The 25,629-nt window shown below is 36.9% G+C and overlaps 1 long non-coding RNA gene across 1 annotated transcript in view; it reads left to right on the top strand.

Moving 5' to 3' along the window:
- The window catches only part of LOC103887937, a 63,759-nt gene extending 38,404 nt beyond the window's left edge, over positions 1-25,355 (top strand). Inside the window, exon 2 of the long non-coding RNA XR_652210.4 lies at positions 24,956-25,355. This is a non-coding gene — a long non-coding RNA (uncharacterized LOC103887937). The remainder of the gene's footprint in view (positions 1-24,955) is intronic.
- The last annotated feature ends 274 nt before the right edge of the window (positions 25,356-25,629 follow it).

The raw sequence follows: 25,629 nt of genomic DNA, 5'->3' as shown, positions 1-25,629 counted from the left end.
ATAATTCTCAATGAAAAATATCCCATGATTATATTCCCATTCATAACAATAAATTTTTTAATGTTGCCATTGTCATTTCCATAGGGGCAAGATTTTCTGTGCAAAAGCCCGGAGAATTTTCCAAGGATGTTTTCTGATAAATGTACAATTTCTTTCCTTCCTTCCTTCTTTCCTTCTTTCCTTCCTTCCTTCCTTCCTTCCTTCCTTCCTTCCTTCCTTCCTTCCTTCCTTCCTTCCTTCCTTCTTTCTTTCTTTGCTTAGCACAGGTAGTTTCTTCAACAAGGTCTCAGGAAGGCAAAATAGGAGGATTATTTCAGTAGGAACATATGCAGAAATTAAAAATCTGCAAATTACTGTCAATATGGTGAATATTATTAAAAGGGGAAAAATAATGCTGACTAAAGCTGCAAGCAAACAGACTGTGCCGAATGCTGGGCTGTGTCCCCCACTGAGAAACGTAGCATTCATTTTGCTTGTTTGGGATTTTTGTGACAGGTTTCAGGCACGCAAACAGCTTTCGCTCCACTACCTTCTACTTTCTGCCAGTTGACAGCATATGCCACAAGGACTTTCTCCCTGCTCTGTTCAGTGACTCAGGAACACGCCAGGCTTGAGTCAGATTACAGAATCATTCCCACTTGTCCTCTTTTGTGCTCTTTATTTAAAGTTCACTGAAGTAGAGCTGTTTGCCAAATTAATTGGCAGGCTCTGTATCCATCTTCAACTAGGCTGGTGTAAACGACAGAATCCTTTTCACTGCTACCCCTGGGTAACAACCTAGGCAGTCACCACTTGCTTTAGTGATGATGGCAAGCCAGGTCATCCTGCTTCCTCAGTGCCCTTGTCTAAATGCCAGAGAGAAACTGGGGTAGAAGGATGCCAACCCAAAGGTCAGCAACTTTTTTCCTATGTCACATTATGCTATGGTTTGGCTGTTCGTTCGTGTATTCTTAGTCACGTATTCATATGTTCATATTCAAAATTCCTATGTTGAAACCGAATCACTAATGGGATGGTACAAGGAGATGCAGCCTTTAGGAGGGAAGCAGGTCATGATGGTGGGAACCTCATGAGTTAGATGAAAGTTTTTATATAAAGGGCCCCAGAGACTCCCTCGCTCCTTCTGTGAAGCGAAGACACAGCGAAAAGATTGTGCCTATGAATCAGGAAATGGGCCTTCATTAGACACTACATCAGCTGGTACCTTGATCTAAGACTTGTTAGTCTTCAGATCTGTGAGAAATAAAAGTTTGTTGTTTATAAGCCACCCAATTTATGGTATATTGTTACAACAGCCTGAAAGGACTAAGACACAGAACCTCAATTTTATTCAATTGTCTGGCAGAGATTCCTCAGGAAAGAGAGAAGCAGACCCCAATCTAAGGGTGATCATGTGACCCAGGTGTGACAGAAGAGAAATAAAAGCAAAAATCTCTGGGGGCGCACTGGGAGAATGAGTTCCCACCAGATAAGAGGATGGAGTTGGAAAAGAAATACTCTGCACCACTCCTCCTTGCTTTCAAAATTGTTGGGTAAAGACACCGTGCTAAGAAGTTTCAGGACTATCTTGTAACTGTGAGTGGAGGGTTTAGAGAATCGCAGGAAACTGACCTGGAGCCTAAGGTTGAACTACTGAACCATCACCAGCAAAATCACCTTTCTCTAGAACTCTGTTTTATGTGAGAAAGTAAAATACTCCTTTTAAGAGCCTGGCAAGTGAATATTCTTGCTTGTAGCCAAAATAACTCATACTTTTTTTTTTTTTTTTTTTTTGAGACAGAGTCTTGCACTGTTGCCCAGGCTGCAGTGGTGCAATCTTGGCTCACTGCAACCTCCGCTTCCCAGGTTCAAGTGATTCTTCTGCCTCAGCCTCCTGAGTAGCTGGGACTACAGGCATGCGCCACCATGCCTAGCTAATTTTTGTATTTTTAGTAGAGACATGGTTTCACTAGATTGGCCATGCTGGTCTCGAATTCCTGACCTTGTGATCTGCCCACCTCAGACTCCCAAAGTGCTGGGATTACAGGAGTGAGCCACTGTGCCCAGCTAGAATTCATACTCTTATACCAGTAGAGTTGACCCTTGAACAACACAGTTTGAACAGCACAGGTCTACTTATTCGTGAAATTTCTTCTGCCTCTGGCACCCTTGAGACAGGAAAACCAACCCCTTTTCTTCCTCCTCCTACTCAGCCTACTCAGCATGAAGATGATGAGGATGAAGATCTTTATGATGATTCACTTCCCTGTGATGAATCATCAATTTATTTTCCTTATAATTTTCTTAATAACATTTCTTTTCTCCAGTTACCTTTATTGTAAGAATACAGTATATCATCTATATAACATACAAAATACGTGTTCATGGACTGTGTATGTTATTAGTAAGGCTTCCAGTCAACAGTGGGCTATCAATAGCTAAGTTTTCAGGGAATCAAAGTTATACCTGGATTTGCAGCTGCACGGGCGGTCAGCACCACTTACCGCCTTGTTGTCCAAGGGTCAACTGTACTCTGATTTCCTGTTGTTCCTTGCCCTTTTCTAAAACTGTGTGAGATTAAATTTGCTGCAATTTCTTGTATCAATCCCAAGGAACTGGCTCTTCCAAAGATGGTTCTTTTCCCTCTGAGGTGAGCTGAAAATCTGAGCGGGAAGGAGCAGTGGCCATGGGCTCTGAATACCCCTGCACATTCCTGCTGGCCACGCCAAGAATGAAGGCCCTGACTGCTCTTGACCCAGGTCGCTTTTCAGGGTTCTGTTTGCAGTCAGAAGCTTTGAGGGATGAGGAAATTTTTCCTCCTAGACAACAACTAGGCTTACTTACTGCTCACTGTTGTAACAGCAGTGAATTCCTCAAGCTCAATATTTCTCAGTTGCAATGCAAGCCTGTTTGGTCCCCTCTACGCAGACAACCCTGGTCCTCCCAACCATGAGACTTGGAGGGCAGTAGGAGCCAACACAAACATGAGGCTCATGATATTTGCTGTGCATAATACAGTCTTTTGTTTCTGACCCAAAAGCGTCATGTCTTCTGCCAGCTGTATGAAACTTTGTCTGCAAGTAGGATCAAACCTCAGACCCTTTACAGTCTGGACAGGCCTGTGGAGGAAAATTCCCTCCTTAGATGAGAGTCAGATGCTTTCACACCCTGAGCCTGTGGTTTTCACTCCCATCATCCCTTCTGTGAAAATCTACAGCATTTGTTTCCTGAAAGTCATGATAATGTGCCACTTAAGGGCATATTCTTTGTAGGATCACTGAATTAGTGTAGGATCTGCCACTTACCAACTAGACGACTATGTGAAACTTTGTAAACCTCTCTCAGCTCTAATTTCTTCATCTGAAAAATGGGAACAATAATAGCACCTTTTCAAAATATCATTGTGAGTTTTAATATTCTTCAAGCACGAGTGCAACATCTAATGAATTGTAAGCAATCTCTATGGCTTCCCTTAGGTCTAAACCACTGCAGTCTCTTTCCTATCTGATGGCCACAGTCCCCTAACCAGTCTCCCTGTTTCCCTCTTGCCCTATATTGATTCATTTTTCACACAGCAGCCAGAATAACATTTTAGAAATTAGATTGTGTCTTCTTGCCCCTCATTCCTCCAATAGAGTAGAATCACATGGCAACTCCTAATTGTGCCCTTTGAAACCCTACATGTTTTCCCTGTGTATCTTTCTAGTCTGATCCAAAAATCTCCCCATTTTTATTCTGCTCCATGAACAGTTCAAGCTCATTCTTGCCTCTGGGCACCTGCAATTTTTTTTTATTTTACTTTATTTTCTTTTTTTGAGACAGTGTCTCACTCTGTCACCCAGGCTGGAGTGTAGTGGTATGATCTCAGCTCACTGAAATCTCCATCTCCTGGGTTCAAACAATTCTCCTGTCTCAGCCTCCTGAGCAGCTGGGAATACAAGTGTGCACCACCATGCCCAGCAATTTTTTTTTCTTTTTTGTATTTTTAGTAGAGATGGGGTTTTGCCATCTTGGCCAAGCTGATCTTGAACTCCTGACCTCAAGTGATCTGCCCGCTTTGGCCTCCCAAAGTGCTGGGATTACAGATATGAGCCACTGCGCCTGGCCTTGCACCTACTATTACAGCTATACAGAAGGCTCTCTCTGTGAAACTTTGCATAATTCACTGCTGTTCATAATTCAGGTCTATGATAAGATGCATTCCTTTGAAAAGACTTTGTTGTATCACTCTATCAAGATTTGTCCCTACCCTACCATTTATTTTATATCTTTGTCTTTTATGGAATTACCCAAAATTATTACATTGTGTTTACTTAGAAATTTTTATTTTTGTTTTTCTCCTTCCAATTAGGATGTGAGTTCTTTTTCTTGTAAATTACTGTAACTTTTGCACTAAGAAGGGTGCCTGGAATAGCTATATTGCTAAATGAATGAATGAATGAATGAGTTATGCTTATATCACGAGGATATTAAAGAAGCAAATGTTCATACTGATTAAAAGAAGTAACAGCCGGGCGCGGTGGCTCACACCTGTAATCCCAGCACTTTGGGAGGCCGAGGCAGGCAGATCACGAGGTCAGGAGATCGAGACCATCCTGGCTAACACGGTGAAACACTGTCTCTACTAAAAATACAAAAAAAAAAAAAAAAAAAAAAAATTAGCCGGGCGTGGTGGCACATGCCTGTAGCCCCAGCTACTCGGGAGGCTGAGGCAGCAGAATGGCATGAACCTGGGAGGCAGAGCTTGCAGTGAGCCAAGATCAGATCGCGCCACTGCGCTACTCCACACTCCAGCCTGGGCGACAGATCCGTCTCAAAAAAAAAAAAAAAAAAAAAAAAGGCAACAGTTTATGATCATTAAACATCAGGACTTTGCTACAAAAACAAATAATTCCCACGTCTTTCCCAGATCCGTGTTTATTTGTAGAAAGCCAGTGGTTTATGAACGATATTATCTCTTAACTTTTTTTTGCAATGTTTAAACTACATAAATACAATATTGAGGGAATTCTTACACCTTAAAAGATGACCCTTATGAATTTAGCCAAAAATTCCCTGGAGATGAGATTGTTTTTAATCATACACATTCCTCTGACATCTGTGCCCACAAGGACTCAGGCTCTGTGGATTTCAGAGCACTCTGATAGACTCAGAAAGCCCACAAAACATCTAGAGAAATAAACACGTTGTTGACCTAAATATAGTTTTTTTTTAAGAATATGGGCTTTTCACAGGCATTTATGGCTTGAAATGACATTTCCTATGTATAGTAATGTATTTCACAGGAAATGCCTAGTTTTGGGACAATCATCTAAAATGCACTTTCCTTGTCATTGGAAAATAGCTTTCTGTGTAGGGGAGGGGCTTTAAAAAGTAATGACACCCTGCAAGATGCAGTTTTTAGTCTTCATTCTTACCAAATATTAAGTGCCCAAAATATATTGTTTTAATATCCTAGGGGAAATCTGGCTAGATCTTTCCTATTACAACTCTTCTGCAATATCCAGGCTTTGGATGCTAATGTATTAATGTAATGAAACTACACACTGGTTTGTAAATGTTCAGTCTATAAGCAGCTTATTACCAGTTTATACGAAATCTGAAAGAATCATCGCATTCTTCACAATGTCTATCACAGTTATTGGCAGAGAGTACATGTTTCTTAACATGAATTTATTAATATATTGGTTATAAGAAAAAGAAAAATATTTTCGTTATGAAAAAGCAATATGTTAGCATTAACCTATCATATAGAAATGAAGGCAAATACTTATAGTCTATTTTAGTAAGTGTATCATATTGAAAAGAATAAGAGAGGCAAGAAAAACTGCGTAGGTTAAAAATAGGGGTTTATTTTTCTTTTTATTTTTCTTATTTCAATAGGTTTTGGGGAACAGGTGGTGTTTAGTTACATGGATAAGTTCTTTAGAGGTGATTTCTGAGATTTTGGTGCACCTGTCACCCAAACAGTACACACTGTAGCCAGTGTGTAGTCTTTTATCCCTCACCCCCTCCCACCCTTCCCCTCAAGTCCCCAAAGTCCGTTGCATCATTCTTATGCCTTTGTGTCCTCATAGCTTAGCTCCCACTTGTAAGTGAGAACACACAACATTTGGTTTTCCACACCTGAGTTACCTCACTTAGAATAATGGTCTCCAACTCCATCCAGGTTGCTGCGAATGCCCTTATTTTGTTCCTTTTTATGGCTGAGTAGTATTCTATGGAGTGTGTGTGTGTGTGTGTGTGTGTGTGTGTGTGTGTGTGTGTGTATAATCACATCATATTTTCTTTATCCAGTCATTGAATTATGGGCATTTGGGTTGGTTCCATATTTTTCCAACTGCAAATTGTGCTGCTATAAACATGTATGTGTCTTTTTTATATAATGACTTCTTTTCCTCTGGGTAGATACCCAGTAGTGGGATTGCTGGATCAAATGGTAGATCTACTTTTAGTTCTTTAAGAAATCTCTGACTGGGCGCAGTGGCTTATGCCTGTAATCCCAGTACTTTGGGAGGCCAAGGCAGGCAGATCACCTGAGGTCAGGAGTTCAAGACCAGCCTGGCCAACATGGAGAAACCCCATCTCTACAAAAAATACAAAATTAGCCGGGCATGGTGGTGCATGCCTGTAATACCAGCTACTTGGGAGGCTGAGGTAGAAGAATCACTTGAACCCGGAAAGTGGAGATTGCGGTGAGCCAAGATCGTGCCATTGCACTCCAGCCTGGGCAACAAGAGTAAAACTCTGTCTCAAAAAAAAAAAAAAAAAAAAAAAAAGAGAGAGACAAAGAAATCTCCATACTGTTTTCCACAGTGGTTGTACTACTTTACATTTCCACCAGCAGTGTAAAATTGTTCTCTTTTCCCCAAATCCATGCCAACATCTATTCATCTATTTTTTTTAATGTTTAAATTATGGCCATTCTTGCAAGAATAAAGTGGTATTTCATTGTGGTTTTACTTTGCATTTCCATGATAATTAGTGATATTTAGCATTTTTTCATATGTTTTCAGCCGTTTGTATGTCTTCTTTGGTTATTGTCTTTTCATATCCTTAGCCCACTTTTTGATGGGATTATTTGGCTTTTTATTTGCTGATTTATTTGAGTTCCTTGTAGATTCTGGACATTAGTCCTTTGTCAGATGCATAGTTTGCTAAGATTTTCTCCCACTTTGTGAGTTGTGTGTTTACTCTGCTGATTATTTCTTTTGCTTTGCAGAAGCTTTTTAGTTAAATTAAGTCCCATCTATTTCATTTATTTTTGTTGCATTTGGTTTTGGGTTGTTGGCCACGAAGTCTTGCCTAAGCCAATGTCTAGAAGGGTCTTAGATTTAAGTCTTTGATCCATCTTGAGTTGATTTTTGTATAAGGTGAGAGCTGTGAATCCAGTTTCATTCTTCTGCATGTGGCTTGTCAATTTTCTCAGCACTATTGTTGAATAGTGTGTCCTTTCCCCACTTTATGTTATTGTCTGCTTTGTCAAACATCAGTTGGCTGTAAGTATTTGTCTTTATTTCTGGGTTCTCTGGTTCTCTATTATGTTCCATTGGTCTATGTGCCTATTTTTATACCAGTGCCATGTTGGTTTGGTGATTATAGCTTTATATTATAGTTTGAAGTAGGGTAATGTGATGCCTCCAGATTTGTTCTTTTTGCTTACTCTTGCTTCGGCTATGTTGGCTCTTTTGGGTTCCAACAACTATGGGCTTATTTCTCTTTTATTTAGCTGAAGGCCTGAAAGTAGATAGTCTAGATAATGCAGATTATTTTTACATCTCAGTCTCCTGTTTTTCAGTTTTCACTGTTTCTATTGTATGGTTTTGCTCTAAAGCTTGCATCATAATAACTATATGGCTGCTGCTGTTCCAGCCATTACATCTACATTCTAGCAAGGAAAAAGGAGAATGGACAAAAGAGTACCAAAAGTTAAGTTCTTTAGGTGTTTCTCATGAAGTTCTACTAAGAGACTTCCATTCGTAGCTCACTGGCCTGACCTTGCCATATGGCAAACCCTATCTTCAAGGGATGATGGGAAACATACACTTTTAGTGGATATGTTGTTGTCCTCATCAAAACCACGGCTTGTCTTAGTAAGAAAGAAGAGTTGAAGAATTATTGAGCAGGCAACTTCTGCCCTAATAAGGTACAATAAGCCTCCATTTCCTTTAATACTGAAGACAGACATACAAGATTGTTTGGATCAGAAATGGAAGATAAGCATTTTATATGGTATAATTTATTACTTTAAATTCACATAACACTATAGATTTATTCTCAAATACTTTGAAAAATAAAACACTTAAATTCGGGACTGTTATCTAAAAGATGGAAATGGAATAATGAAGCAAGTCAAATATCAATATTATCATTTTAGCTGTTTAATAATGATGGCTATTGAATGCTAAACATTTAATAGTAAAGGTAGTATGATATGGAAGATACTATTAAATTATTAGATATTATGGCCCACCTGGTGAGCTTAAATATAATTTTTAAAATAAATCTAACAGTGAAAATTATTGAGAAGGGTTGATTTTGAAAGTGGGCATTGTCACTTAGCACCATTGATTGAATGATGATGATAATGGCGCTGGAGATGATGATGCTCATGGTGCCAGGTGTGATGATGCAGATGTAGTACTGGTTTCAGGTGTGGTAGAGATGGTAGCTAACATAAAATTGGAGCCCAATATGTGCCCATCCCTGTCCTAAGCACTTTACACATACCACCTCATTGAAGACTCACATCCATCCTATGAAACAAATAAAAAATTTTTACTCCATTTTATAGATAAGTGAAGAGAATAAGTCATAACCCGAGGACATTTGCTTACTTAGAAATTGAAGTCTGACTCCAGAGTCTGGCTCTTAATTCCCATATTATACTACCTGTCTGAAGGGATGAGGAAGGAAAGAGCAAAGAGGATGATGAAGATCTGAACCTTTATCACAATCTACTAATCTAAATTGGTAGATTTTTATCCATCTTGCTCTGCCCTCACTTAAAGACTTGTCAAGACTCCTCTGCCTTTCCTTGGTACTGGAACAATAAGAAAACCCATAGATGAACCAGGTCAAGGAAGAACCTTTATTAGTGTGTGTATGAAAACACCAAATGCATCAAGAAAGACAATTTATGGAGAACCACATTCTGGGATTGAAATTGGTGAATATTAGGGCCCTTTTAGTGGTTTACAATAACCAGTGAACACATTTGGTCCTTTCTGTGATCCCCTTCAGATACAAGGGGTCTTCAAAAATGTCATGAAAAATATGTATTATGAAAAAGCTATATATGGATTTCAAAATTTTATTTTGCACCAAAATAAAATGTACTAATTTGTTATCAAATGTCTGAATGGGATCTAGTTTGAGGCACTAAGAATGGTAAGACATCAGTTTGAAAAAGAGCCCCATCAGAGAAACATGCATTCTGCTAAAATTGAAGCAAGAAAAAACATTGATCATGAAGCTTCTCTGGAAGAATGGTGAAATCACTGATGCTTCCTGCAAAGTTTATGAGGACAATCCCGTAAAGAAATCAGCAGTTTACAAATGGACAAGTTGTTTTAAGAAAGGACAAGACAATATGGAAAATGGAGCCTGCAGTGACAGGCCATCCACATCAATTTGCAAGAAAAAACATTCATCTCATTTGTGCCCTAATTGAAGAGGACTGATGATTAACAGCACGAACAACTGCCAACACCATAGACATCTCAATTAGTTCAGCTTACATAATTCTAACTAAAAAATTAAAGTTGAGCAAACTTTCCACTCAATAGGTACCAAAACCATTGCACCCAGATTAGTTGCAGCAAGAGTAGAGATTTCAATGAAAATTTTAAACAAGTGGGATCAAGATCTTGAAGCATTTTTTGAAAGAACTGTAACAGGAAATGAAACGTGACTTTAAAAGTACAATCCTGAAGACAAAGCACAATCAAAGCAATGGCTACCAAGAGGTGGAAGTGGTCCAGTGAAAGCATAAGTGGACCAGTCAAGAGCAAAGACCATGGCAACAGTTTTTTAGGGGATGCTCAAGGCATTTTGCTTGTTGACCTTCTGGAGGGAAAAATAATGATAACATCTGCTTATTATGAGAGTGTTTTGAGAAAGTTAGCCAAAATTTTAGTAAAACAAAACAAAACAAAACAAAATGCCCAAGAAAGCTTCACCAGAGAGTCCTTCCTCTTTACACCAATGGTCCTGTTCATTACCCTTATTTTAAAAAGGCAATTTTTAAAGACTTTCAATGGGGAATCAACAGGCATCCATCTAAGAGTTCTTTTTCTTTTTTCGAGATAGGGTCTCACTCTGTCACCAAGCTAGAGTCCAGTGGTGTGATCACAGCTCACTGAAGCCTCAACCACTTGGCCTCAAGCAATCCTCCTACCTCAGCCTCCCAAGTAGCTGGAACTGCAGGCACATGCCACCATGCTCAGCTAATTTTTTAATTATTTGCAGAGATAAGACTTCACTATGTTGTCCAGGCTGATCTCAAACTCCTCTGCTTGAGCAATTCTCCCACCTTAGCCTCCCAAAGTGCTGGGATTAGAGGCATGAACCACCGTGCCCTGCCAACTTAGAGTTCTGATTTGGCTCTTGCAACTTTTACCTATTGCCTAATCTTTATAATATCTGTAAAGGGTACCCTTTTTTCTTCAGTTAATAATGTAAAAAAGATTGCATTGATATGGTTAAATTCCCAAGACCCTCAGTTCTTTAGGGATGGACTAAATGGCTGGTATCATTGCTGACAAAATTTTCTTAAACTTGATGGAGGCTATGTTGAAAAATAAAGTTTATATTTTTTATTTTTATATTTTAATTCAATTTTTCCATACACTTTTTGAAGTCCCCTCATATTTATAACATCCAAAAGTCAACTTTGTATCACAACTAGAACATTATTGTGATGGGCACTGGTTTTGAGGAGGGAGCAATATTTAAGCAAGGACTACTTTTTGAAGTAGTTTATTAATTGTTGCTTTATATTATATAAAATTATTATATAACTTTTACTTTCTCCTCAACCACAGATTCCTGATAAAGATATCTGAGATATGAGATGTGAAGATCCTCATATGTTAATGGAAAATAAGAAACTGTTGTTTTTAACTTGCATTGTTTGATTAATAATGTACCATAAATATGTTCCATTTTATTAAATATCATTGTACATATTATATATATTGTGAATTTATATATATAGTGAGGATATACTATTATACATTTAACAATACATACTGCTAGACTCTTTGACTCTAAAAAATTAAATTGTTATTAATGAAGCTGCATTACATAGATTTATAATTAAGTCTTTGCCCAAATCTTTAATTATTTTAGATAATACGTTTCTGAAGCATGAAATTATCATGTTAAAGGATTTGTATGTGGCAGGAAAAATTCTAAATAAGTAGTTTTAAATTAGCATTTATTGGAAAATTGCCTTCACAGACTCCATAGATGCACTGGAACTTGAATCTCAATTTATGTCCATTGGCTCTTCTATCCCAGGTATGTATTGTTGCTACAGAAAATGGAAGCTCCTCAGGCCAGCTATCCTCCTGTAAACACTTTTTATCCAACTACTGTTTTATGTTTCTCTACCTCCTTCTTCTTCCCCTCTTCCAAAACCTTGTGCTCCTTGGAAAACCGGCTAAATCATTACCATGTATCCCACTACTTCCTCAATCTACTTCCTTATCACCTGTTCTATTTATTGGTATCAACTGGAGTCTTTGTATTTCTGCAGAGCATTGAAGGAGAGTGATACTTTCTTCCACACCCCAGTTTCCACAGGCCAAGCCATGACTCAGCACTGTCCTAGCTTGTCTCCAGCCATTGCACCATATCCAGATGTAAAAGTACCCTTTCCTTTAGGAGTCATAGCATCTGCTATCTGTCCAACTGTCTCACCTTCTTTCCTTGTTAATAATCTTGCCTCACACAGAAGCCAGAGTCATGTCACTCTTTGTCTAAAAAACCTGATGGCCCCCATTACCCACAGAGTAAAATCTGAAATCCTTACCACAGCCGGTGAGGCCCTAAAATATTTATGCTCCATTCTCATTTGTTGCTATTCTCCAAGTACCCTCTAAACTCAGAGCTTGAAGGTCACACTTTCATCTGCTGGAACACACTTCTGACACATGGCTCACTCTTTTACCTCCTGAAAGCCTTGGCTTAAGCATCTTCTTATCATAGACATCTCCTCTTTCTACCCTCACCTCCTTCTCTGTTTTTTTATGCCTACTTTATTCTTCTTCATAGTCCTTGTGCTCCCGGCCAACCCATGGCATATATGAAATGGCACATATCCATGAAAGCAGAGGCATTTTTTGTTTTATTCAATGGTGGATCTCCAGTGTCTTCAGTCTCTGGCACAGAAAGGGTGCCAATCAATATTCATATAAATAAATAAATGAAGAACGATAAGTTATATACTTATCATTTGGCCTCTCATCCACATTTATTTTACATTTTGACAATCCCTCTCTGTACTATGATGACGTTTATTTTCTTGTCTTGCAAAATAGACTATATACTTCCTAAAGGTTAGGAGTCTATTCTATTTTTCTCTCATATAAACTTAGGAAAAACCTGACATATGATAGATATTCGGAAAAATATTTGTTGAACTGAACTACTCTCCCTTTCAGACCCTTTCTTATCTTCCCTGTTCTATTATTCCAATTTTGCAGAGAAACTAAAGCCCAGTGAAGTTCAGAGAATTTCCCAAGCTGGTAAATGGCTGAGCCATGAGTTTAAACTCAAGTATCGCTCCACGTCTACTTCTTTTTTTTTTTCTTTTAATGTTGTTTTTCCTACTAATGGCCTATCCTAATCTTGAATTGATATATACAGAAGCTTCTAGCATTATGCACATGCTGTGAAAAGTTATGCTTGAGACCTTGGGATCCTTAATTTGTCAAATGTTTGGAAGAAAAATATACTGCTCTAATTATAGAATGCAGATGGCTCTTTGAAAACTTACAAACTATGTCATTTAGCAAAGTAGAACATAAGAGAAACATGCTTTATGAAGTGGCCTTATTTTCTTAAAGGGACAATTTTTGTGAATCTTACTTCAAAGGGCATAAACAGGATGCCTACACAATCTTGATTATAAGAATACCTTAAGTAATCCCATTAAACACTGGTTACAATAATTTTAACCCTCAATTATGAAAGTGGGTCTTTCTAATTATAGGCAACATTCAGCATTTGGGACCAAGTTATTGCTGGTTATGTAAGTTGCAGATCCAACCAAAGCCAAATATACCCTAGCTGGATTTTACCCCACATTTTTAAATTTCCAATTATATTGTGATAGCATCAGCAGCACTACCCTCTGCAAAAATTTAAAACCTCATGACTCAAATTAATCTACAGGGAAACTTCCAGAAGCAAGGGAAAAAAATGTGAATGAGGACGTGGTTCAGTATCAAAGCCAAATATCCTGAGGAAAAGCTCTTAAAAACACAAGTAGCCACGAACAACGGGATTCTTTATTTCTTTATGAATTTCCTAGAAGTGACGCAAAGTTTCCCAATTCTTCCATTTCTTCTGTGGAATGCCCAGTAACTATAACCATCATAGTGAAACATGTTATCACAATTCCCATTTCACCCACAAAGCATGGCGTAAAGAAAGTGGAGAGAGTAAATAACTGAATCAATTAATTAATTTCACAAATATATATTAAGCAGTGAATAAGACCAGAGATCCTACCTTTGGGTTGGTGCCATGAACCTATAATCCCAGCTACTAGGGAGGCCAAGGCAAGGGGATTGCTTGAGCCCAAAATTTCAAGACCAGCCTAGGCAGCACAGCAAGACCCTTGTGACAGTTCATACTGAGTGTCAACTTGATTGGATTGAAGGATGCCAAATATTGTTCCTGGGTATGTCTGGGAGGGTGTTGCCAAAGGATATTAACATTTGAGTCAGTGGACTGGCAAAGGCAGACCCACTCTTAATCTGGGTGGGCACCATCTAATCAGCTGCCAGTGTGGCCAGGATATAAAGTGGGCAGAAAAACGTAAAAAGTCTAGACTGGCCTAGCCTTCCAGTCTACATCTTTCTCCTGTGCTGGATACTTCCTGCCCTTGAGTATCGGACTCCAAGTTCTTCAGCTTTAGGACTCAGATTTCCTCTCCTTGATCCTTAGCTTGCAGACAGCCTATTGTGGGACTTTGTGATCATGTAAGCTAATACTACCTAATAAGCTCCCCTTTAGAGAGAGAGAGATATATATATATACACACACACATCTGTCCTACTAGTTCTGTCCATCTAGAGAAACCTGACTAATATAACCCTGTTTCAACAACAAAAAATAAAACCAAAGATCTCACCCTTGTAGAGTTTATATTCTAATTGTCCTTAACTGATTATAAAATCCACTCAAGAGGATTTTAAAATTAAGCTTGTCAACTATCTAACATGGTGAAAAAAGACTGATGCTTAAAGTATAAATTTGCTAGTTTCCCAAAATTTTGGATATGAAGTGACTTCAGGTGTTGAACGTTTTTTAAAAAAAATTGATGCCTTTATTTTCATATGTATCTGAAAAATATTGTTTTTCCATTTAAGCCAGTGACATATTATATTTGTATTAATTTATATATAATATACATTCACATATATTTACATATGAAAAGAAAAAAAGAACTTTTCCATTTAAAGAAAAACATTAAATAAATAAGAATAGAAATAATATGATACATGGATACGGCAAAACTTGGGAAGATGACACATAAATGACCAAAGTTTTGCAAAGACTAATTTCTTCAGAAAGTGATTTTAATGTACATAGTTCCAAATTGCAGGTATGCAAATGCTTGACATTAGAAAAAAACTGCTTAAGTCTAGAGAGCTTATTTTATCAAACACAAGAATTCATATACATATATGAACATATACATATGTGTATATGTTGAAATAATTGTGCAATACTGATTAGGCGCTTATTACATTCCAGGCATTGCTCTAAGCATTTCACATATTTTATATCTTTAATACACACAACCAAATTATAAAATAGATAAAATTATTGTTTTCATTTTGCAGTTTAAGAAATTGGCACAATAGGAAAAAGTAATTAGAAGCATAAGAATTAGAAAAAAGGAGGCAAAACTATGCCTATTTTCAAATGACATGTTTTTTTGCGAGAGGTCAAAATACTTTTAATTTTTAATTTCTTAATTTTTTAATTTTAGTTTTTATTTATTCAGAATTTTAACTTTTATTTTAGATTCTGGGGTACATGTGCAGGCTTGTTACCTGGCATATTGCATTACTCCGAAGTTAGGGGTGCAATTAATCCTATAACCCAGGTACTGAGGGTAGTATCCACTCATTCGTTTTTCAACCCTTACTCCCCTCTCAACCATTAGCACCCAGTTTCCATCGTTGCCATCTTTACATTACATGAGGTTATTTACATATCTGGAAAACCTAAACACAACAGTGGAAAATTTCTACAAACAATAAAATAACATATTAAAGTAGCAGGTTTAAAATCAACATACCAAAACCAATAGCTTTTACACGTACAGCAGGTCTTTGAATAATGTTGCTTCATTTAGTGCTGTTTCGCTATGCTGATGAGAAAAAATAATCAGTTCCCAGCTGGGGCCACTGTCTGTATGGAGCTGGCACATTCCTCTCTGTGTCTGCGAGAGTTTTCTTTGGTTACTCAAGTTCCCGCCCACATCTCACAGCTGTGCCCATTAGGTGAATTGGCCTGACTGTGATCCCAGTACAAGTGGGTGTTGGGCATACATAAGTGCGTTCTGTGATGGGATGGTGTCCAGGGCAGGCTGGGTCCCACCTGGTGCCCTGAGCTTTGGGGACAGGTTCCAGCTACCTGAGCCCCTGAACTGGGATCATTGACTAAATAATTATCTTACTTGTTTTTATTAATCTTTCTTAAATGTATGTATAGCTCACATTTGTGTCAGTGCTTAATATTAGAAATGTTTTGATCTTTATTTTGAAGTTTGACTGTGTTTTTGTGACCAGATATTGACTGTAGGAACTTAGTTACCATTTATATCAACCAGCCTATGATCAAATTGTTTTCATTATATGTTATTTCAGTTGAAGTTTCCAAGAATCTACTGATGATATTAAGTGAAGACTTACTGTACATAAGATGATAAACTGTAGCAGATATAATGAGAGAGAAGGAAAATAAAGATAAATGAGTGAATAAAATAGATGTAAACTTAACAAGAAATGTTCAAGAACTATCAAGAAAACTCTGAAATACTCCTGAAGGACACGAAAATTAACTTGAACAAAAAGAAAGAGACAGTGTCATTTGAAGAAATGGTATTATAAAAATGTCAGTTCTCTGTAACTCGATTTATAAATTCAACAATCATTCCAGTAAAAATACAAAAACATTTTTTGGAGCTAGACAAGTTTATTATAAAGCTTATAAAGTTTATTATAAAGCTTATTGGCCAATCAAAAAAGCAAAAACCATCAGAAAAATCCTTTAAAAAAAAGAATAACAGTGGAGTGGGAAATAGCCAGTCCTACCAGATATTAAAACATATATAAAGCCTTTCAAGTAAAACAGTGTGATATTGGTGCGTGGGTGGATATAGAGAACAATGAATCAGAAGAGAAATCCAGAAATTAATCCAATTGGATAAACAAATTTAGTACACAAAAAAACTCAGAATTATAACTCAATTGGGTAAAAAGGGATGTTTTAATAAGTGATGTTCAAATAATTGGATTACTCTATGGAAAAATATAAAGTTAGATAGAATTCTCAAACTGTGTGCAACGATGATTTCCAAATGGTCAAAGATTTACATGTAATAAAAAAAGAAACAATATAAATATTAATATAAGGAAACATTGATGAATCTCTCTATAAATTATGAGAAAGATTTCTTAATTATAATTCAAAGTCTGCATGCAAAAAAGGAAAGGACTCTGAATTTAACTACCTAAAAATAAACTTTTGTACTATAAGCAAAGTAAAAATGTAAATTACAAAACAGGGAAAAAAATATGTGCAATTTATATACCCTTAAGACAGAAAAAGACTCTAAAAAAAGTTCAACAATTCTACGAGAAAAACAAGCAATGGATATGAACAGATGGTTCACAGTAAAAATACAAATACACTTTAACAAAATATAAGGTGCTCAAACTTGACTCATAAATAAGATGCTAGTTAAAAATCACTTGGAAAGGAGCGAATCAGTAGCAGATCTGTGACTCCCTGCCTCTCACTCTGCAAGGATCAACCTTAAACAGATCTCCTTTTCAACTTTCTAAAGCTTTTACCAAGATACACCAGGTTTGTCTACCTTGCTTGTCATAAATGGCCCCAAATTTATTAACGTAGAGAGCAGAGCTAGTGGCAGAATGGAAGCTGGGTTGCACAGACTCTCTCTCTCTGCATGACTAACAAGAGAATAAAAACAAAGAAGCACCAAAGTGTTTAAAGCTTCCTCTGAGCTGATGTGTGTCACACATATTGTTACTATGTGTCTTACTTTGACATCAAAACATGTTCCAATATGAGAAAGAGGACTATTTTTTGGAAGTTGCATCTGGTGGGTTGGGTCCCTACAGAGAAGCATGCTGTGTCTTTGTTGCTACTTGCGTTAGCTTTTGAATCATTAGTGTAGTCTAGTGGTAGGTAAGATCTATGACTTGCTTGAATTGCTCTGACAATCTGACATTTTGTGGTAAAGGAGATATTACTGCCTGCCTATTGGGGTGACAAAAATAATCTCTCGGTTTTGCTACAGGGAGAGAAGCCTGTTTAAACGGTGCTGGTTGGAAAACAAAATGGCCGGGCGCAGTGGCTCACGCCTGTAATCCCAGCACTGTGGATGGCCAAAGCTGGCGGATCACGAGGTCAGGAGATCAAGACCATCCTGGCGAATCCTGTGAAACCTTGTCTCTACTAAAAATACAAAAAAGTTAGCCGGGCGTGGTGGCGGGCGCCTGTAGTCCCAGCTACTCGGGAGGCTGAGGCAGGAGAATGGCGTGAACCCGGAAGGCGGAGGTTGCAGTGAGCTGAGATCCGGCCACTGCACTCCAGCCTGGGTGACAGAGCGAGACTCCGTCTCAAAAAGAAAAAAATTTAAAAAAACAAAACAAAAGAAAAGAAAATGGCATGTGAAATGTAGCAAGGTAGGACAGAATTATCTATGCATACCCTTTGATCTAGCGCTCTGCTTCCTCTTATGGGAATCTAGCCAAAAAATATAACTCTAAAAATATTTTTTAAAAAGACACAAGGCTATTAACTGAAGTCCTATCTAATACAGCAGAAGATTGGGAACAACCCATATGTCCATTGGTAGACAACCAATTTAATCAGCAGTGGAATGTACACACCCCGGAGGACTACACAACTGTTTAAAAGAGGGGAATATCTTAATACAATTCCCGTGGAGTGATTTCCTGAATATATTTTTAAGTGAAAAAGCAAGGTATAGAACAGTATATAGTATCCACATATTATCTAAGGAATGGGCATTATACAAATGCATATACACATTTGTTTATCTTATAATCAATGAAAGGACAAATTAGAACATTAAAAATAATAGGTTATCCATAAGGTAAAGGAAGAAACGGATCAAGAGGCAGAGATGTAAGCTAAACTTCCCTGAGTACGTCTTGATTTAAGGTTCACAGTTTTAAAACAAAAATGAAACAAATACTTAACAAAAGCAATCCCTAAAATAAAAAGCGAAATAAAGCAAGTCAGCCTAATGGGTATTGATCGGTAGCTCAACCACTCAGAGAAAAATTATTTTAAGTGACTTTAAAACATGGTAATTTGATTGTATATCCTTAATAGGATACATTATAAGGGCAAAATTATTTTAGTAAAACTGGTATTTTTTCTCTCTCATATATATATATGTCTATATGAGAAATCATACATATATACAAATGATTATAGTGATATTATTATTCTGACACACATTCACATGCACACACATGTATGATTAATCACATGAACCTGGATAAATAAATGTCATTAAAATTAAAGAATAAGTACTGGACACCTAATACATAACATGGTGACTATAGTTAATAATGACATATACTTCGTATATGCTGAAAGTAGTTTTCATGTGCCTTCTCACACACACAGACACGTGCACGCACACACACACACACACAAAATAGGTAACTATTTGAGATGATGGTTGTGTTATTTAGCTTGATTTTAGTAACCATTTCAAAATATAAATGTATATCAAAATATCAAGTTGTACACCCCAAATATAAGCAATTTTTGTCAATCATACCTCAACAAAGCTGAAGAATTAAATAGGTAATTATGTTAATACCATTAGGAACCAATTTTTCTAGCATAAAAGTAAAATTACACGTTAAATCAAAGAATCGAGTAAGAACCTTGAAACTATAAATTTAATTTGCTAATAGCAGTAGAAACTCATTATGTATTTTTTTCTTAGTAAACAAGCATATTTCCTGTCTCTGCCCAATGAAAAGACCAGCTCTGTATTACTAGGTAACCTCAGCACCTAGACTGTGCTCTTTGAATGCCGTTTTCGTCTCAGAAGAACCAGGGCTCTTGGGAGAAATGGGGAATCCTGGGTCTGGGGCAGTGAAAATTTAGGATGAATTAGAAGCATCCTATAGGGTAGAAAATCCAGAAAGCTGTGAGACTCCTGAAATTATGTGAAAAAGACTCAGGAGCCAACATGAAGGAGCTCCCCTTGGCCAAAGATAAAAATAACTGAGTCTCAAAACAAAACAAAACAAAACAAAGAGACAAAAGATTGAACAACAAATGTGTTAAAAAATACATTCATAATACAGTAGTCCTCCCTTTTCTGAAGACTATATGTGCTGTTTTTTTCATCTGACGACCAAGAGGGCTTCTGAGTTACTCAAAGGGTCAGGGGACAGTGTGAAGATGCTGGAAATAGGGATAATTCACAACTGCCCAGGATGGAGCCGAAACAGAATAAGATTTCATCACACTCCTCATGGGGAGCTCCTTCATGTTGGCTCCTGAGTCTTTTTGACGTAATTTCAGGAGTCTCACAGCTTTCTGGGTTTCCTACCCTTCAGGATGCTTCTAATTTATCCTACATTTTCATTGCTTCAGACCCAGAACTCCTCCTTTCACTGCATTCCTCAGAACGGTGTGCAATTTAAAACTTATGAATGGCTAATATCTGGAAATTTTCGTTTCCAGATCATATTTTCAGATCAAGGCTTAATATGGGTAACTGAAACTTGGAAAGTGAAACCACGGAAAAGGAGGAGAAATATTTTAATAATAAAATATAATACTAAAATCAGACCAACAAACTAAAGAAACCTCTTTGGTCAACTTTTTGGAATTCCAGTGAATGAAGACGGAAAAAAACATGCATTTGTCCTGCTGTCCAGGTGTGGACTGTATCTCAAGGTAACCATACAATAGATCACGGGAGGTTTTCAGCACAGAAGAGTTCCAGGCAGGTAATGCATGTAGGAGTTACCACCTTCCAACTCCTACTAAAATAGTAGATCGAGGGCTGCAAAAGCCATGAGGTGAAAAGCTATTGAGGAACTCTTACTAATAGATGGATTGAGCTGACAATACTTAAACCCACTCATTAACCATGGCCTGGAAAAAGCAGAGCACCAGGCATTCTGGGCCTTCTGGTGGGATGCACACAGCACCACCTATGACCCAGGTAGCATCCTTGGGGTGGGAAGAGGACTTGACTCGATTTTCAAAAAAATCAAATGACAGAGTGATGTATTAAATGATACAGGGTGCGATCAACCAAATTCAGGATGGCGATTTTACAGAACAATCTAGTTGTCCCAACAAATAAATCGCAAGAGTGAGGGTTGGAGAGAGGGATGCGAACTTGTACATTAAGAGAGATTTAAGAGACATATCAATCGAATGTGATGTGTGGACCTTTTTTGGATCCTGATTTGAAAGACAGTATGTAAGATGTGATCAAGAAAATTGGAACACTGGCTAGTTTATAAAATTAAAGACTTATTTTTTGTGTGTGATGATGGCGTTATGGTTATGATAAATTTTAGAGGTACCTAAGGAAGGGATGACAGATGAAAATAGTATGAAATCCAGAATTAACTTCAAAATAACCCAATAGTTGAGAGGGAAAGGGGAAAGGGAGTTCCTTTAGATAAAAACCACATTTGACCATGAGTTGATAATTACTGAATCTGGTTGACAGATACATGAGGAATTTATTAGTCTCTGCACTTTAATGTATGTTTAAAACTTTCCAAAATCAGCTAGTACACACATACACAGATAGAGAAAAAGGCACAAAGATGTTAACTAACTTGCCCAAGGTCAAACAGTTAGTAAGTTGTAGACCACTATGAAAATTAAAATATATGTTAAAATTATTTAAAAATTTGAAGAGAGTAACTAGGTCTTATCATTAAAAAAAAAAAAAAAAAAAACAAAATCAAAACAGGTCTTAGAAGAGTATTTGGCACAAATTTACCCAATAAAGCTTTGTTGCATGAAACATTACCTATGCCCTGTCTTGTTCTGAATAGGACTTTTCATTTATTTAGGTCTTCTTTAATTTTTTTTAACAATGTTCGTAGTTTTCAGAGAATAACTTTTGTACTTCTTTTGTTAAATTTATTTCTAAGTATTTTATATTTTTGATGCTATTGTAAATGGAATTGTTTTGTTCATGTTCCCTTTGGATTTTTAATATATAGAAATATAATGGACCACTCTGAAACCTTGATGAAAGTGTTTGTTAGTTCTAATAGCTTCTTGGTGAATTCCTTAGAGTGATATCTCTACAAGATCATGCCATTTATGAATAGAGGTGGTTTTACTTCCTTTCTCATATAGATATCTTTTATTTCATTTTCTTGCCTAATTGCCCTAGAACATCCAGTGCAATGTGGGGTAGAAGTGGTGAAAGTGAAACACCTTGTTCTTTTAAAGATTTTAGGGGAAAGCATTATCTTTTACCATTATAAAATAAATTAGGCACAGAAAGACGAATACCACATGACCTCATTTATATGTGGAATCTAAAAAAGAACTTATAGAAGAAGAGAGTAGAATAGTGGTTACTAGGGCTGGGGTTGAGGAAGGAGTGTTTGGTGAGATAATGGTGAAAGAACACCAAATTTCAGTTAAATAAGATGAATAAATGTAGGAGATCTAATGTACAATATAGTGACTTTGGTTAATAACAATGTATTCTATTCTTGAAAATTGCTAAAACAGTACATTTTAAGTGTTCTCACCATAAAAAAAGAGATAAAATATGTGAGGCAATACATATATTAATTAGTCTGATTTAGCCATTCCACAGTGTGTAGATCTTTCAAAACAACATGTTGTACACAATGAATGTACACAATTTTTGTCAATTTAAATAAATAAATGTTTAAAAAACCTAAGATTTCCTTCATAACACACACCCACACGTTTTCTTAATCTCATTCAATCCCTAGTCATATTCAAATGTCCCCAACTGTTTCCAAGTCATCCTTTTTCGTTGATTTGTTAAAACCTGGATCAAATCAAGGTTCACAATTTGCATTTGATTATGTCTCTTTAAATCTATAACAGGCACCCACCTCCTTCTCCTTTCTTAAAATAGCATGGAAGCAATTGGATCACTGGTACCTTTCAATTTTGTCATTAAGAATAAAATGCATAATTGTCAATGGAATTGATATTGAGTTGAGTGGTGTGAACCTATTCTAAAGTGAGGCATTCAATGGGAGAGGGTAAGGGAAGTTAAAGTATCTTAATAGTGGTGTGTATTATGTTGTACGTTTGCTTGTTTACTATTTTTTTAATCTTATTTCCCAGTTGCCAGCTTCTGAAGAGCACTGGCTCTGTCTTGTGCTCTGATGAAAACCCAGTGCCTGGCACATAGTTGTTCAATGAATACTTCTTAAATGAGCAAGTCAGTGAGAGACTGAATGAATGAATGAATAAATGAATGAATGAATGAGTTTCTCTGATGGAAGTATAGACAAAGTGCTATGAAAACACAGAAAAGTTCATTTTTATATAGTTCCCTTTTAAGACCAAAAAATAAACTGAAGAACATAGATAGTAGGAGCTATTTAAAAATCTACTCTGCTTTGAAGGAGACGTGTTTCAAAACGAAATGCCTCATACAGAAATGTTCTCATTGATAATAAGCCTATATCTGAATCCTTATTTAATTAGAAGATGAGCCATGGTATTACATTTTAGGGTCACCTTCTTCTTTGATACTCATTTGGTCTTTTCATCCTTCTTGAACCTCTCCTACTTTGTATTCATCTTCCAAGAGAAATAATTAAAATTCCAGCACTGTGGCATGGACACAAATCTTTTGGCTTTAAAATAAACTCTTTTGTTTCTGAGGTTCACTGTATAATAAAGAGCCCATATAGGGGATAAAAAGGCAAGACTTCTAGCTGCAGCTTTCCTCCTGGAACTTAAGCTATCTCTCTTAAGTTAGACGTGACTAATGTAAAATAGTTTCTATGGCATTTAGGAAAAATTCAGTCTGAATGCACTCACATTACTTTATAAGCTATCCAGCCATACACCTCCTGACAGAGCCCATTTCCCTAACATTAAAATTTAATATAACCATTACTCCTCTTCTCAATTTGGTGTTTAAAAATGTAAGCACTCTTATACTCAAGCTCTCATTAAACAATTCTTTCCAGTTTCATATGCTGTATATGAATCCTGGAAGTTCTTTTTTCCTTTTAGAATATCGGGATCACTGGTACCTTTCAATTTTGTCATCAAGAATAAAATGCAAGGAAGTGGTAATAATTTCCAATGTAAGTTATATTAAGTTGACTTTTGTGAATGTCTTCTAAAGTAAGCCTTTGAATGGGAGAGGGTAAGTTAAAGTGGCTTAAAATATTCTTTCCTAAGGCTTGAAACAGTGGTCATAGTTCGATTATTTCCCTAGAGACCCTGCCAAAGAAAATGCTGATGGATGTGAATAAATTTTGATGCCAGTAGCTTTCCCATCTCCATCCCAATGGACAGATGTATTTTGTTGGCTGATTTTTGCTGCATATCACCTGTTCTCTGTTTATAGTAAAGTCCATGTTTTATCCTTTAGAAAGAAATGCTCCGTAATCTAGTCCATTTGGTTTATTTGAGATTGAATCAATTTATTTCAGGGTAGCTCCAAGGGTAGTCATCTGACTAAGGCATGAATGACCAGAGCATTTTTTTTTCCACCTGGATACCACCTTTGGTTCAGGAATGTACATAAGCACAACCAATAAGACACAACATAAAGATTTGGATGAAATCATTATAAAAAAGAAATTCACTTTATAGTGTGTTACTATTTCTAGCAGGATGGATGTCTAGAAGTGTTGGAGGACATTTTACTGCAATGAATAAAAAGGCTGACTTAAGCCAAAATAGAAGAAAGCAAGGACAAGAGATACAGATGACTCTCTAATTACAAAGTCTAAGCACCTGGATTTAGCCATAGCTAAAGATTATCCTGAACTTTTCTGTTATATTAGCCAATAAATTATTTCTGACAGAAGACAGTTTAAGTTGGATTTTTGTCTTTTGAAACTGCCAGCATACTGACACATGTATAACACGGTTGTATCACTATCACTGGCCCAACTTTTGGAATTTGGGAAGAGGCCAGCAATTCTCACATTTACTGCTTGAAGAAAGGATTCGCATAGTGTTCATCCAAGAGCAATAGCATTTTTCAGGAAAATCCATTAAGACTTAGTCTTTTTAGAAAGATCAAGTCCTTAAGAGACATCTAACTAGACATTGTCTATTTTCCTTGTGTTTGACCTACTTTGTGGACTTTCAAAAGAAAAATGTAAGTCTAGAAGTAGTAGGTTTCAATGGAATCAGCTCATATTCAACTCTATTATCTTTTCTTTTCCTTTCCTTTTTTTTTTTTTTTTTTTTGGTTGAATTTCTTTTGCAGGTTCAAGCCAATTTTGCCAACAGACCAGATTGGAATATCGATTTAGCACTCAGATAGGAAAGCCAACCTTTTGCCAGAATGGCCAAAATACCATCTGTAGCGAATGAAACCTGATTGCTTTGCACAAAGTCTTCTGGATCCCAGTTTTTGGACAAGGTCTGTGAGGGTGAAAATGCATCCAGAAGCCAGACTCTCCTTAAATCACCCTCATTCTTGAAACAATGAGGAAAAGGGAAGAAAAAGTCCACCTACAAATGACAAATGATCAACACAGCTTGCTTGCTAAGTGAAGCTGACTAATCTATTACCTCTGAAATGATTTCAAGGTGTTACAGAATGAGCTTGCCTATATTTCACATTTGCAGGGACATAAGGCAATAAATTCTAAGCATGCTTCGTTGCCCTGTAATAAGTTACTCACATCATCTTCACACTAGTTGATTACTGATCAAATCGTTAGGTGACCATGATTGAGACTGCAAGCATATTTTTGCCAAAGGATATACATCACAAAATGTTTTCACAGTAGAAAGACTCAAGGAAATACACAGTTGGAAGTTCCTGAACTCTGATGTCGGTGGAATAACACTTGATTTATTCAATCACAGCACATTATTTGCAACCTGTGTAATTTGCATGTCATACATTTCTACAGAATCCGAGAACATTCATGT

This window comes from Papio anubis, chromosome 16 (genome assembly GCF_008728515.1).
Source record: "Papio anubis isolate 15944 chromosome 16, Panubis1.0, whole genome shotgun sequence".
Classification (NCBI taxonomy): Eukaryota; Metazoa; Chordata; class Mammalia; order Primates; family Cercopithecidae; genus Papio; species Papio anubis.
This window is presented reverse-complemented; position numbering and strand designations above follow the sequence as displayed.